Genomic DNA, 13,339 nt, shown 5'->3' with positions numbered 1-13,339 from the left:
GACCAGAAAATAACCGTTGGGGATGTTGAAAAGCCTATAGTTATCCTTGGGGACCCAGCCTACCCCTTAATGCCATGGCTCATGAAGCCATACACAGGCAGCCTGGACAGGAGTCAGGAGCTGTTCAACTACAGGCTGAGCAAGTGCAGAATGGAGGTGGAATGTGCATTTGGATGTTTAAAAGGTCGCTGGCGCACTTTACTGACTCGCTCAGACCTCAGCCAAACCAATATCCCCATTGTTATTGCTGCTTGCTGTGTGCTCCACAATCTCTGTGAGAGTAAGGGGGAGACGTTTATGGCGGGGTGGGAGGCTGAGGCAAATCACCTGGCTGCTGATTACGCGCAGCCAGACACCAGGGCGATTAGAAGAGCACACGAGGAAGCGCGGCGCATCAGAGAAGCTTTGAAAACCAGTTTCATGACTGGCCAGGCTACCGTGTGAAAGTTCTGTTTGTTTCTCCTGGATGAAAACCCGCCCCCTTTATTGACTCATTCTCTGTAGGCAACCCACCCTCCCCCTTCGATCACAGCTTGCTTTCAAAGGAAATAAAGTCACTATCATTTAAAAATCATGTATTCTTTATTAATTGATTATAAAAAGAGGGAGAGAACTGACAAGGTAGCCCGGGTGGGATTTGGGAGGAGGATTGGAGGGAAGGAAAAGGCCACTAAAGAAAGGTTAAAATAATGACAGCCTTTTGCTTGGGCTGTCCACTGGGGTGGAATGGGAGGGTGCACGGAGCCTCCCCCCCGCCCCCGCGTTCTTACATGTCTGGGTGAGGAGGCTATGGTGAGGGTGGAGGGGTGTTATACAGGGGCTGTAGTGCCAGTCTGTGATCCTGCTGCCGTTCCTGAAGCTCCACCAGACGCCGGAGCATGTCTGTTTGCTCACGCAGCAGCCCCAGCATTGCATCCTGCCTCCTCTGATCTTCCTGCTGCCACCTCTCATCTCGAGCATCTCTCCTCTCCTCACATTGGTCCCTTCTGTCCTCACGTTGGTCCCTCACGTCCTCACGTTGGTCCCTCCTGTCCTCACGTTCACTGGCATCATTCCTATACTTTGAAACCGTGTCCTTCCACTCATTCAGATGAGCTCTTTCATTGCGGGTGGATTCCATGATTTCCGCGAACATCTCTTCTCACGTCCTCTTTTTCCGACGCCTTATCTGAGATAGCCTTCGGGACGGAGGAGGGAGGCTTGAAAAATTTGCAGCTGCTGGAGGGAGGGAAAAACGGAGAGAATTTTTTTTAAAGATACATTTTACAGAACAATGCTTATACTCTTTCACGGTGAACAACACTATTCACATTACATAGCACATGTGATTTCTGTGCAAGGTCGCATTTTGCCTCTTAATATTGAGTGCCTGTGGCTTTGCTGCTAGAGATCACAGACGCAGGTCCGGGCAACAGAATTCGGCTTGCATGCGGCCATGGTAAGCCATTGTCTTTCAGCTTCTGCCTCCTCCTTTCCCACATACCAAGCAAAGCCTGTTGAGTGCTGTGATTTTCCTGTTAACCTTCAGCAGCAGAAAACAAACCAACCTCCCCCCCCATCCAATTCTCTGGGATGATCGCTTTATCCCTCCCCCCACCGCGTGGCTGGTATCAGGGAAGATCCCTGCTAGCCACATGTGAAAAGCTTAGCGCCAATCCCCCCCCCCCCGCCCCCCCGTGCTTGGCTTACTACAGGGAAGGATTTCTTTTTAGCCACAGGCAAACAGCCCAGTAGGAAGGGCCACCTCTGTCCCCTTAATTAAATTCCCGTATTTCAACCAGGTTACCATGAGCGATATTACTCTCCTGAGGATTACACAGCGAGATAAAGAACGGATGTTGCTTGAATGCCAGCAAACACCGGGACCATACGCTGCCAGGCTTTGTCATGCAATGATACCAGATTACTTGCTACTAGCATGGCGTGGTCAAGTGTCCTACGATGGAGGACGGAATAAGGCTGCACTGCCCATAAACCTTCTGCAAAGGCTTTTGGAGTACCTCCAGGAGAGCTTCATGGAGATGTCCCTGGAGGATTTCCGCTCCATCCCCAGACACGTTAACAGACTTTTTCAGTAGCTGTACTGGCCGCGAATGCATCCCAAGTCCTCAGGGTAAGTTAATCATTAAAAAACGCTTGCTTTTAAACCATGTTTTATATTTTAAAAGGTAAACTCGCCTGAGGTCCCTTCCATGGGGTCATGCTCTTGGGTACAGGCTTGGGAGGGTACTTCAGTCAGGCTAAGAAAAAGATCCTGGCTGTTGGGGAGAACTGAGTGCTGTGTGCTCTCCGCAAGCTCATCCTCCTCCTCCTCCTCCTCCTCCTCCTCTTCCCCGTCCACAGAATCCTCAGGTGTGGCTAATGAGATTACCCTGGCCTCGGAATCCACGGTCAGAGGTGGGGTAGTGGTGGCGGCCCCCGCTAGAATTGCATGCAGCTCAGCGTAGAAGTGGCATGTCTGCGGCTCTGACCCGGAGCGACCGTTTGCCTCCTTTGTATTCTGATAGGCTTGTCTGAGCTCCTTGACTTTCACGCGGCACTGCTCTGAGTCCCTATTGTGGCCTCTCTCCATCATGCCCTTGGAGATTTTTTCAAAAGTTTTGGCATTTCGTCTTTTCAAACGAAGTTCTGCTAGCACTGAATCCTCTCCCCATATAGCGATCAGATCCAGTACCTCCCGTACGGTCCATGCTGGTGCTCTTTTTTGATTATCGGCCTGCATGGTTACCTGTGCTGATGAGCTCTCTGTGGTCACCTGTGCTCTCCTGTGCTGGGCAAACAGGAAATGAAATTCAAATGTTCCAGAAAGCCTTTCTGAAGTTGAATCTTGGCAGGTACATTTTCCTGGGTTGTACTTCAGCATCTGTTCTCACTTGCACTTGTCCATGCTGAACCATGGAATGCAAGGCTAGATTTGTTTCCCCCTAAACAAGGACATAGTGAAGTTTTACTATCCTGCAATTAGGTTTCACTATGCTAATTCATTTGCAAGACAGCAATTAATACCTACCAGTGGGTGTTAACCATTTGGTAATGCCAGACTTATTTCCTTCATGGGTGGAAGAGATGACACATTGTTATTGCTCTGAAGGTGAGGAATAAAAGGGCCCTTTCTGGAATCTGCTCTCAATTCAACTGTTTCCAGATGGAAGTGAACAGGAGCTGGTCATGTCACAACTGTTCATCAGTGGAGTGAAAACATAGCTTTCCAGAGGCTACCTCCAAAAATAGTGGAGGTTTTCTGTCTTGAGCTCAGTGTATGGCTCCTGTTGAAGGAGGAATCACAAATGCACACAATTAGAATTGGCTAAACTTTTAAAAATGGAAATGGCTATCATTTAAAAATTGAAATGCAATTTGTTTTGTTTTAATGAAAAATGTCAAATACAAAAATTCTGTGGAAAAAACCCTGACAAAAATTTTTGACCAGCGTTAGTCCTGAGAAGTTAGCAATCCTTTATGCTCATGCCATCTTTGGCCTCTCTTCAGAGAACAAAGTTCAGCTCAAGTTCTCCATCAAAGGTGTGAACCATAAAGTATGATCCTATAAGGTGTTCTCAGTGGTCTGGCTGCCATCAGCATGAGGTGTGGGAAAAGCTTAAAGACGAGGGAAGAAAGGTGAGTTCAGTGAGAATGTTCTCAGATGTCTCCATGTGACAGCGTAGTGACAAAGGAGAATAGGGGACATAATGGGGAAAGCAATTTGTCATTTCAGAGGCCAATATTTTCCATCTTCCAATAATGTAGAGCCCCAAATTAAGGGGAGAATAAGAGGTAAATTGTACTCATGGGTTTTTTTGTGTACCCACATTCTGTGTACACTTCCCCCTCCCCACTAAAGTAAGTGGAATGAGACCATCACACATTTTAACATAGGCAATTGAGCAGCCATCATATGATAAAAATTTACAGTGACTGCTGTCCAAATCTAGCTTCAAATAGGCAAACTACGAGTGAAAGTCTGAAAACTGCTCTCCAATTTACTCCAAGATATGAAATACAAAAGGTTTTACATAATCTGCCCAAACCCACACAACAAATCAGACAGGAGAATTGGTACCTTAATTTGTTCCTTTTCTGCCAAAGAAATGACATGTTCTCTAGTTTTGTTTACACATGATAAGAAAGACAATGCCTGGGCTCAAAGGGTTACAAAAAGAACTGAGTCCAACAATAGATTTTCACATTTCAATTCCAAGTGAATTTTCTTGACTGTGGATTTTCAGGCACTTAGCACTTAGCATTAGATGCGTGACTAGCGTTTTATGAGATACTAGCAAAGAAAGCAGATACCAGCACGCATTTTTGTAGTTAAATAACTGAAAACAATTAAGAAGAACATCTAGTGAAAAATTCAGTAATTCTAGCTGTTTATGTAAGACTTAATTCTGAATATTTATATGAGCAACATCAAATGCAGCTTGGGAGACAGTAAATCCCAAAGAAGCAAAGCTGACTATGAAGGCCTACAAGATGTTGCTCTGTTGAGCAGACACATGCTGCCTTAAAAGAAGTCAACAACAAAGCTTAACACATGGAAAATCCATGTGACTCAACATTTATTCAGAAAAGAAAAGAACTACACATGGCAGCTAGTTTCCCAGGCAACTGGGAATCTCTGTGAATCTAGGTGAAATAATTAAGCATGTTTCTGTGTTTCTGGAGCCAGATAATTGTTATGAAATGGCGAGGTACAGTATGCACTACTGGGTTATCATTCTTAGGGTTTTCTACAGTGCCTATCCAAGTGCTCCCTAAGGGATGTGGGGGGAGAGGACCCTAGTGGATGTAATGGAGCTTTCTACTCTTCTCCCTTTCCTCATAGAAGGTAGTTCTGGCTTGGGATGTGCATGTATGAGCATTTGGTTAATTTTGGTGGGGGAATGTTTCCCTCTCCCTCCTTACTTTCCCTATAGTTTTGGTTATAGTGGGAAAGCTTTGTCAGAAAGTAGGGTCTTGCTCAATGCTCTGACAATGCTCAAATGCCAGGTTAGTCTGACTTCCTTTAGAAGCTTTTTACAACCAGACCCTTTTGAATAAGAATGATTTGTCACCCAGCTTATTCCCTTGTAGCTCTGCAGGGCTAACAGGAATAAGCAATACTAAAAACCTATTTTTGTCACTAAAGGAAGCAATATACACAGGGAGATGATCTGCTGAGTAAGAAGGTGTCCCTTTTTGCCATCTTTTTTTCAGAGTAGAACAGAAAAGCTCTGCACTGGATGGACCCACTGCTGACAATTGACAATGGTTATCAAGAGTGGGTGCCCCTGAACAAAGACCGAAACCAAATTTGAAGAATGCTTTCTATAACGATGCTGAGAACAATTATGTCCTGGCTATTATGCTAGCAGTTAAGCCATTCTAAAGCAAGGTTTAATGAGAGATATTGCCATCCATTCAGAAATAAAAATGTCTGGTCAGGATGTTTTATAACTATTAATGGACCGAAAGCCTGTTTATGTGAGGAGTTGATGTGTCAGCTGTCTCACGGCTAGGATAGCTGTTCCTATAAGACAGCCAGCGCTATTCTCAATCTGAGTGCTATTGGGAATTGATCATTTTGCTCCCCACTGAAAGCTCATAAAGATACACCATTATTTTTAAATGGGTTTGTCTACATTGTGCTTGCATTCCTTTTGCCTTGGCTTTTTGCAAACTATTCTATCTGATAAAGCTCACTGGTAAGAACCCTCATAGAAAAATGAATAAAGTTAATTTTAAAACATGTCAAAGCACTTTATTTGTCCATGACTGGAGACTGTTTCTAAGATTCAAGTTCCTCCAGTGAGGAATGGGGCAACCTAACCAAAATAGCTCAAATGTTGAATATTCAAAATGAGCTTATTGCAGACCAAGAATTATTAACACAGATTATTTGGAGGAACAATACATTTGAGGAAACCACAATCTTATTGCTGTCAATTTGTAAACCATAAGTTTATTGAATGAATTATTTGTTATGAATTATTTGCATTTCAGTTTAGGAAACAGTGATGCTATTTTGGGTTGGTTGCTTTCTGTGAAACTGGTGTAAATGTAATTTTCCTCTTATTTGATGCAACATTTTTCATACAAGTCTAATTTTAATTAAGGTTATTACTTAACAGTATTTGGCAACTTAAAACTCAATGACAGCTGCCTTCTTTTCAATTAAGAAATTACAAAGAATTTTTGTTTTACATTTTAATACTCTCTATCATCTTGCCAAAGCCGATTACTCCATAGATATCATGTCAGCAAAGACTGAATCATTCTGCCATGGACATTTGCTCTCCAGAAGATATTACCTGATAGCACACTCAGACAATCATTTCCTCCAGACTAAATGATGAATGGTTTAGCTTTTGGTGGGTTCACAAGGTCATGTCTGTTTGAGTGGGTGTACTCTCATGCACTGGGTTTGTGAAGAATAACTATAAATTATACAGTGCTTCTTATATATATGCACTGTCTTTTAGACAATGTGCAACAGTGTTCTTGTCATTGAAAAAGATTCCTGAATTCCTTTTGCTGATATCTGCAGATAGAATATTGTAAAGGAGTCAGAGATTGTAGGTATCACTATTACTTGGGGATAGATCATCTTTACCACTTACTAAAGGGCACAAAAGTGTCTCCCCTTATATCTCTGACCATTCAGTTCAAGGCACTAAAATTGCATCCCCAACCATGGTTGGGGAAAGAAGGAAGCAGGGACAGAAAGAACATATTCACCAGCCAGAACACTGAATGAGCACGTGTAGGGAGATTAAGGTGTGAACAACACTACATATTTTGCTGGCATAACTATCTTGGTCAGGGGTGTGGGGAAAAAACCCAAACACGCCGTAACCAACATAGCTGTGACACAAATAAAAACCCTATGTAACTGCAGCACTGCCAACAGAAGAGTGCCTTTGTCGGCATAGACAATGCTGTTTGGGGAAGTGGTGTAATGATGCCAGTAGAAAAACTCCATCTCTCAGCATAATCTGCATCTACACTAGGGGGCTCAGCTGGTTTAGTTATACCAGCACAACATCTGTAGTGTGCACAAGATCTAAACTACATTCTGAAAAGGGTTGAAACAATTTACTCACTCCTCCACCTCCTTCCCAAAGGAAGGAGAGAAGGGAGGAATTGTGCATCTCTGAACACAATAAGGTACATCTATACTTTAATAAAAGTATGGCTGGCCCAGGTCAGCCGATTCAGGGTTGCAGGGCTTGGGCTGCAGGGCTAAAACTTCCAGTGTAGGTGTTCAGGCTCAGGGTATGTCTACACTGCAATGTAAACCCAGGGTTAGTAGAAGTTGAGTTAGCAGACCCTGGGTTTGTTAGCCTAGGTCTTGAACATCTACATTCATTTGTAACCACAGGTAATGAATTGTTGATCCCTGGTTTCCAATCTGAGGCTCCAGCATCTACCCTGCATTATGCAGGCCCAAGCCCAACCACCCACATCCCAGACTTTCTAGCGCTCTCCCAAAATGTGACCACTCCTAGCCCTTTGGTCATGGTGCAGTGTGGGAAAACTTGACTATCTGACAAACTTGATGGTCCAGAGGACAAAAAATTGTCCTATGGGATTATGGTATACTTTTGGGAGATTCCCAGAGCACAAGTCCATTGGGGCTACATCTACACTGCAAAGCAATAGGACTTGAATCCTGTGTTCCAGTTTGACTCAGGATTGGACCCTCCACCCCCATGGGCTCTTTGGACCTTGGGTCTGAGCCCTGGATTAGCACAATTTGTGTGTAGAGACAGCAGGAATAAAGGGGAAGTCTGCATGTTTGCAGAATCAAGGATGAAATACATCTTAGAATACTCAGGGAGCTGACTGAGGAGATATCTGAACCATTAGTGATTATTTTCAAAACTCATGGAAGATGGGAGAGATTCCAGAGGACTGGAAGAGGACAAATAAAGTGCCAATCTATAAAGAGGGGAATAAAGACAACCTGGGGAATTACAGACCAGTCAGCTCTAGTACTTGGAAAGATAATGGAGCAAATAATCAAGCAATTGATTTGCAAATACCTAAAAGATAATAAGGTAATAAGTAACAGTCTGCATGAATTTGTCAAGAATTAATCATGTCAGAGGAACCTAATCATTTTCTTTGACAGGGTAACAAGCCTAGTGGATAGAGGGAAAGCAGTAGATGTGGTATATCTTGATTTTAGTAAGGCTTTTGATACTGTCTTGCATGACCTTCCCATAAACAAACTAGGGGAAATACAACCTAGATGGAACTACTATAAGGTGAGTGCAAAACTGGTTGCAAAACCATTTCCAGAGAATAGTTATCAGTGGTTCACAGTCAAGCTGGAAGGGCATATCACGTGGGATCACTCAGGGATCAGTCCTGGGTCCAGTTCTGTTCAATATCTTCATCAATGATTTTGATAATAGCATAGAGAGTACATTTCTCAAGTTTGTGAATGATACTGAGCTGGGAGGGGTTCCAAGTGCTTTGGAAGATACGATTAAAATTTAAAATTATCTGGACTAACTGGAGAAATGGTCTGATGTAAATAGGATGAAATTCAGTATGGACAAATGCAAAGTACTCCACCTAGGAATGAACAATCAGTTGCACACATACAAAATGGGAAATGACTGCCTAGGAAGGAGTACTGTAGAAAAGGATCTCTGTGTTATAGTGGATTAAAAGCTAAATATGAGTCAACAGTGTAATACTGTTGCAAAACAAGCAAACATAATTCTGTGATACATTAGCAGGAGTGTTGTAAGCAAGGCATGTGAAGTAAATCTTCGGCTGTACTCCGTGCTGATAAAGCTTCAGCTGAAGTATGGTGCCCTTTTCTGGGCACCAGATTTCAGGAAAAATGTGGACAAATTGGAGGAAGTCCAGAGGTGAGCAACAAAAATGATTAAAGGTCTAGAAAACATGACCTATGAGGAATTGGATTTGTTTAGTCTAGGGAAGAGAAGACTGAGAAGGGACATGACAACAGTTTTCAAGTACATAAAAGGTTGTTACAAGGACGAGGGAGAAAAATTGTTCTCTTTAAACTCTCAGTATAGGACAAGAAGCAATGGGCTTAAATTGCAGCAAGGGCAGTTTAGGTTGGACATTAGGAATAACTTCCTAACTATCAGGGTAGTTAAGCACTGGAATAAATTGCCCACAGAGGTTGTTGAAATCTCTGTCATTGAAGGTTTTTAAGGGCGGGTTAGATAAACACCTGAAATAAGAACTTAAAACACAATATTTGTGTCTATATTTGTGGGATGGTCTAAATAATACATAGTCCTGTCATGAGTGCAGAGGACTGGACTAGAAGACCTCTCAAGGTCCCTTCCAGTCCTATACTTCTATGATGTAGGATTAATACTTGCCTGAATTACTAAGAGAAAAAGTGGTTTAAAATGCAAGAGTTTCAGCTTTAAACTCTTCTGGATTTCAAAGCAGAAGAATTTATATTTTCTCTCTTATGGAGAATGAAACACATTTATATTCCTAAATATTGTGTTTTAAGTTCTTATTTCAGATTGACCTTTATTGCCAGTTCTTCAAAACATAAATGAGGGGAATTACCTTTACATCTAACTGTGATTCATTTAATGATGTTTGCATCAAGTCTGTACATTTATCTTAACAATATTTTGTTCTATGTGTTTATGTTGCACTCGCTATGTCCACTGTAATTCAGGGTCTTTCAGAATTTCCATTATAAATATTCTCACATATAATTTAAGATTTATTATATATGTGAGAATATTAAATTATATATTTTTATTTACTTATTTATTTTGAAATGTTACATTTGTGAGAAGAGTGCAGGTAGCAGTCAAAGCAAATGTTTCATACCCTGCAGTATACATGATCTATGAGCCTCTTCATATAAAAAGCTGGTTTCATTTCCATTCATACCCACTCAAACTCAGAATAGGAGTCACTTATTAGAACAGACATCGTTCTAGTGAGACTCCAGATGTGCCAGCTCTTCACATAAACATGGATTTCTGTCAAATCCAGAATCCATTAATAATCCATAAGACATTTTGATCTGACACTGTCTTCCCGAATGGATAGTCTTCTGTACCATCATTTTGTCACAGGTATAAAAATCAGGGCTATTATTATAGAATGCTTTGAAATAATGTTCTGCATTAATGATTGATATGTATTATATGGGCAATCTTTTCCACAGGAAAACTAGGTGTTTCTGAGCTCATATGCTCATACTAATTCACCACTTTGCCACAAAGTCAGAAACCATCAGCAAAAATAACTTTTTTTACTTTGATTCTGTGATATATTTTTTGCAAAAATCAAATCATAGAGAAATAGAGTTATTTTATCCTAAAAATGTTACAGTTAGTCAGTAGCGTAGCTAGTGGGGTGCAGAGGAAGCAGCCGCTTCCCCTCAGCACATTTCCCAAAAGCGGCGCCTGCCGGGCCAGCGCTGGGGGCAGCAGGGCTGGAGGAGCCATGGGGGGGGGGGGGGGAGGAGGCGGGAGGCGCGGCCGGAGGAGCGAGGGGGCCGGCTCCTCGGCCATCGCGCCCCACGCTCAGCGCGGCCCCAACATCGCCGCAGGCACAACCACCTCCTGCGGCGGCTCAGGGCTCGGCGGCCAAGCACTCCCCGCCCCAAGCCGGAGCCAGAGCTGGGATCCGCCCGCGGCACGTGGCCGGGATCGGCCGGGGACAGGCGGCGGCGCAGGACTGCCGGGCCGGCGCTCGGGGCAGCATGGCCGGAGGAGCCATGGGGGGCTGCAGGCGCGGCCGGAGGAGCAAGGGGGCCGGCTCCTCGGCCATCGCGCCCCACGCTCAGTGCGGCCCCAACATCGCCGCAGGCACAGCCACCTCCTGCGGCGGCTCAGGGCTCGGCGCCCAAGCACTCCCCGCCCCCAGCCGGAGCCGGTGCCGGGATCCACCCGCAGCGCGGGGCCAGGATCAGCCGGGGACAGGCGGCAGCGCAGGATGGAAGGTGAGTGGCAGGGTTCCGGTGCCTTGCACTGGGGGGTCCCCTCCAGGCGAGGGGCTCCCTGGGGCCGGGCCCGCAGGGCAGGGGCGCAGGCCACGCTGTCTGGACGGGGGGTCCTGGCGCGGCGCAGGAACCTGGAGCCCGGGGCAGGGGGGACGGGACCCCGTGGGTTGGGACGAGCGGCGCAGCCCGGCGGGGGACACCTGCAGAGCGGGCTGGGCAGGAGAGACTCTCCCGGGACTGCGGGGGGACTGGGGTATCCGCACCCCCGGGAAGCCCTCAGGAGTCCTGAGCCGAGCCCCGGGGTTAATCTGGGGGGGGGGAGACGGGAGGAGCCAAGGGGGGGGGGGCATGGCCAGAGGAGGAGCCAAGGGGGGGCGCCTTTTTTATGTTTGCTTCCCCTACACGTAGACCCTGGCTACGCCACTGAGTTAGATGTGTATATATGTAACCAGTGACATCCACACGAAAGGTATGTATGTGGCCCAAGGGACATGCACTATGTGGTTTTATATTTCATTGAAGAGCTCCCAATGCTGCATACTTTGTGGCACTTAAACAGGTACTGATGACAGCATATTGTATCTTTTAAAAATATTCTCTTCAACTAGCTATTAACATCAACTGCCTGAGAAAGTGCATAGTAAATGCTCTGATGGGCACATTTAAGTACAGTGCAAACTAAAAATGGACAAGCAGCTCCCATTATGAATAGCATGAGTTTGCTCCTTAAGTGTCAAAATTCGTAGAATCATAGAATATCAGGGTTGGAAGGGACCTCAGGAGGTCATCAAGTCCAACCCCCTGCTCAAAGCAGAACCAATCCTCAACTAAATCACCCAGCCAGGGCTTTGTCAAGCCTGACCTTAAAAACCTCTAAGGACAGAGATTCCATCATCTCCCTAGGTAACACATTCCAGTGCTTCACCACCCTCCTAGTGAAAAAGGTTTTCCTAATATCCAACCTAAACCTCCCCCACTGCAACTTGAGACCATTACTCCTTGTTCTGTCATCTGCTACCACTGAGAACAGTCAAGATCCATCCTCTTTGGAATCCCCTTTCAGGTAGTTGAAAGCAGCTATCAAATCCCCCCTCATTCTTCTCTTCTGCAGACTAAACAATTCCAGTTCCCTCAGCCTCTCCTCATAAGTCATGTGCCCCAGACCCCTAATCATTTTTGTTGCCCTCCGCTGGACTCGCTCCAATTTTTCCACATCCTTCTTGTAGTGTGGGGCCCAAAACTGGACACAGTACTCCAGATGAGGCCTCACCAATGTTGAATAGAGGGGAATGATCACGTCCCTCAATTTGCTGGCAATGCCCCTACTTACACAGCCCAAAATGCCGTTAGCCTTACAAGGGCACACTGTTGACTCATATCCAGCTTCTCGTCCCCTGTAGCCCCTAGGTCCTTTTCTGCAGAACTGCTGCCTTGCCACTCGGTCCCTAGTCTGTAGCAGTGCATGGGATTCTTCCATCGTAAGTGCAGGACTCTGCACTTGTCCTTGTTGAACCTCATCAGGTTTCTTTTGGCCCAATCCTCTAATTTGTCTAGGTCCCTCTGTATCCTATCCCTACCCTCCAGCATATCTACCACTCCTCCCAGTTTAGTGTCATCTGCAAACTTGCTGAGAGTGCAGTCCATGCCATCCCCCAAATCATTAATGAAGATATTGAACAAAACCGGCCCCAGGACCGACCCTTGGGGCACTCTGCTTGATACCGGCTGCCAACTAGACATGGAGCCATTGATCACTACCCGTTGAGCCCGATGATCTAGCCAGCTTTCTATCCACCTGATAGTCCATTCCATCCAGCCCATATTTCTTAACTTGCTGGCAAGAATACTGTGGGAGACCATATCAAAAGCTTTGCTAAAGTCAAGGAATAACACGTCCATTGCTTTCCCCTCATCCACAGAGCCAGTTATCTCCTCATAGAAGGCAATTAGGTTAGTCAGGCATGACTTGCCCTTGGTGAATACATGCTGACTGTTCCTGATCACTTTCCTCTCCTCCAAGTGCTTCAGAATTGATTCCTTGAGGACCTGGACTCCATGATTTTTCCAGGGACTGAGGTGAGGCTGACTGGCCTGTAGTTCCCCGGATACTCCTTCTTCCCTATTTTAAAGATGGGCACTACATTAGTCTTTTACCAGTCATCTGGGACCTCCCCGATCGCCATGAGTTTTCAAAGATAATGGCCAATGGCTCTGCAATCACATCCGCCAACTCCTTTAGCACCCTTGGATGCAGCACATCCAGCCCCATGGACTTGTGCTCATCCAGCTTTTCTAAATAGTCCTGAACCACTTCTTTCTCCACAGAGGACTGCTCACCTCTGCTCAGTGCAGTAGTCGGGGAGCTGACCTTGTTCGTGAAGACAGAGGCAAAAA

This window comes from Emys orbicularis, chromosome 5 (genome assembly GCF_028017835.1).
Source record: "Emys orbicularis isolate rEmyOrb1 chromosome 5, rEmyOrb1.hap1, whole genome shotgun sequence".
In the NCBI taxonomy this organism is placed as follows: domain Eukaryota; kingdom Metazoa; phylum Chordata; order Testudines; family Emydidae; genus Emys; species Emys orbicularis.
This window is presented reverse-complemented; position numbering follows the sequence as displayed.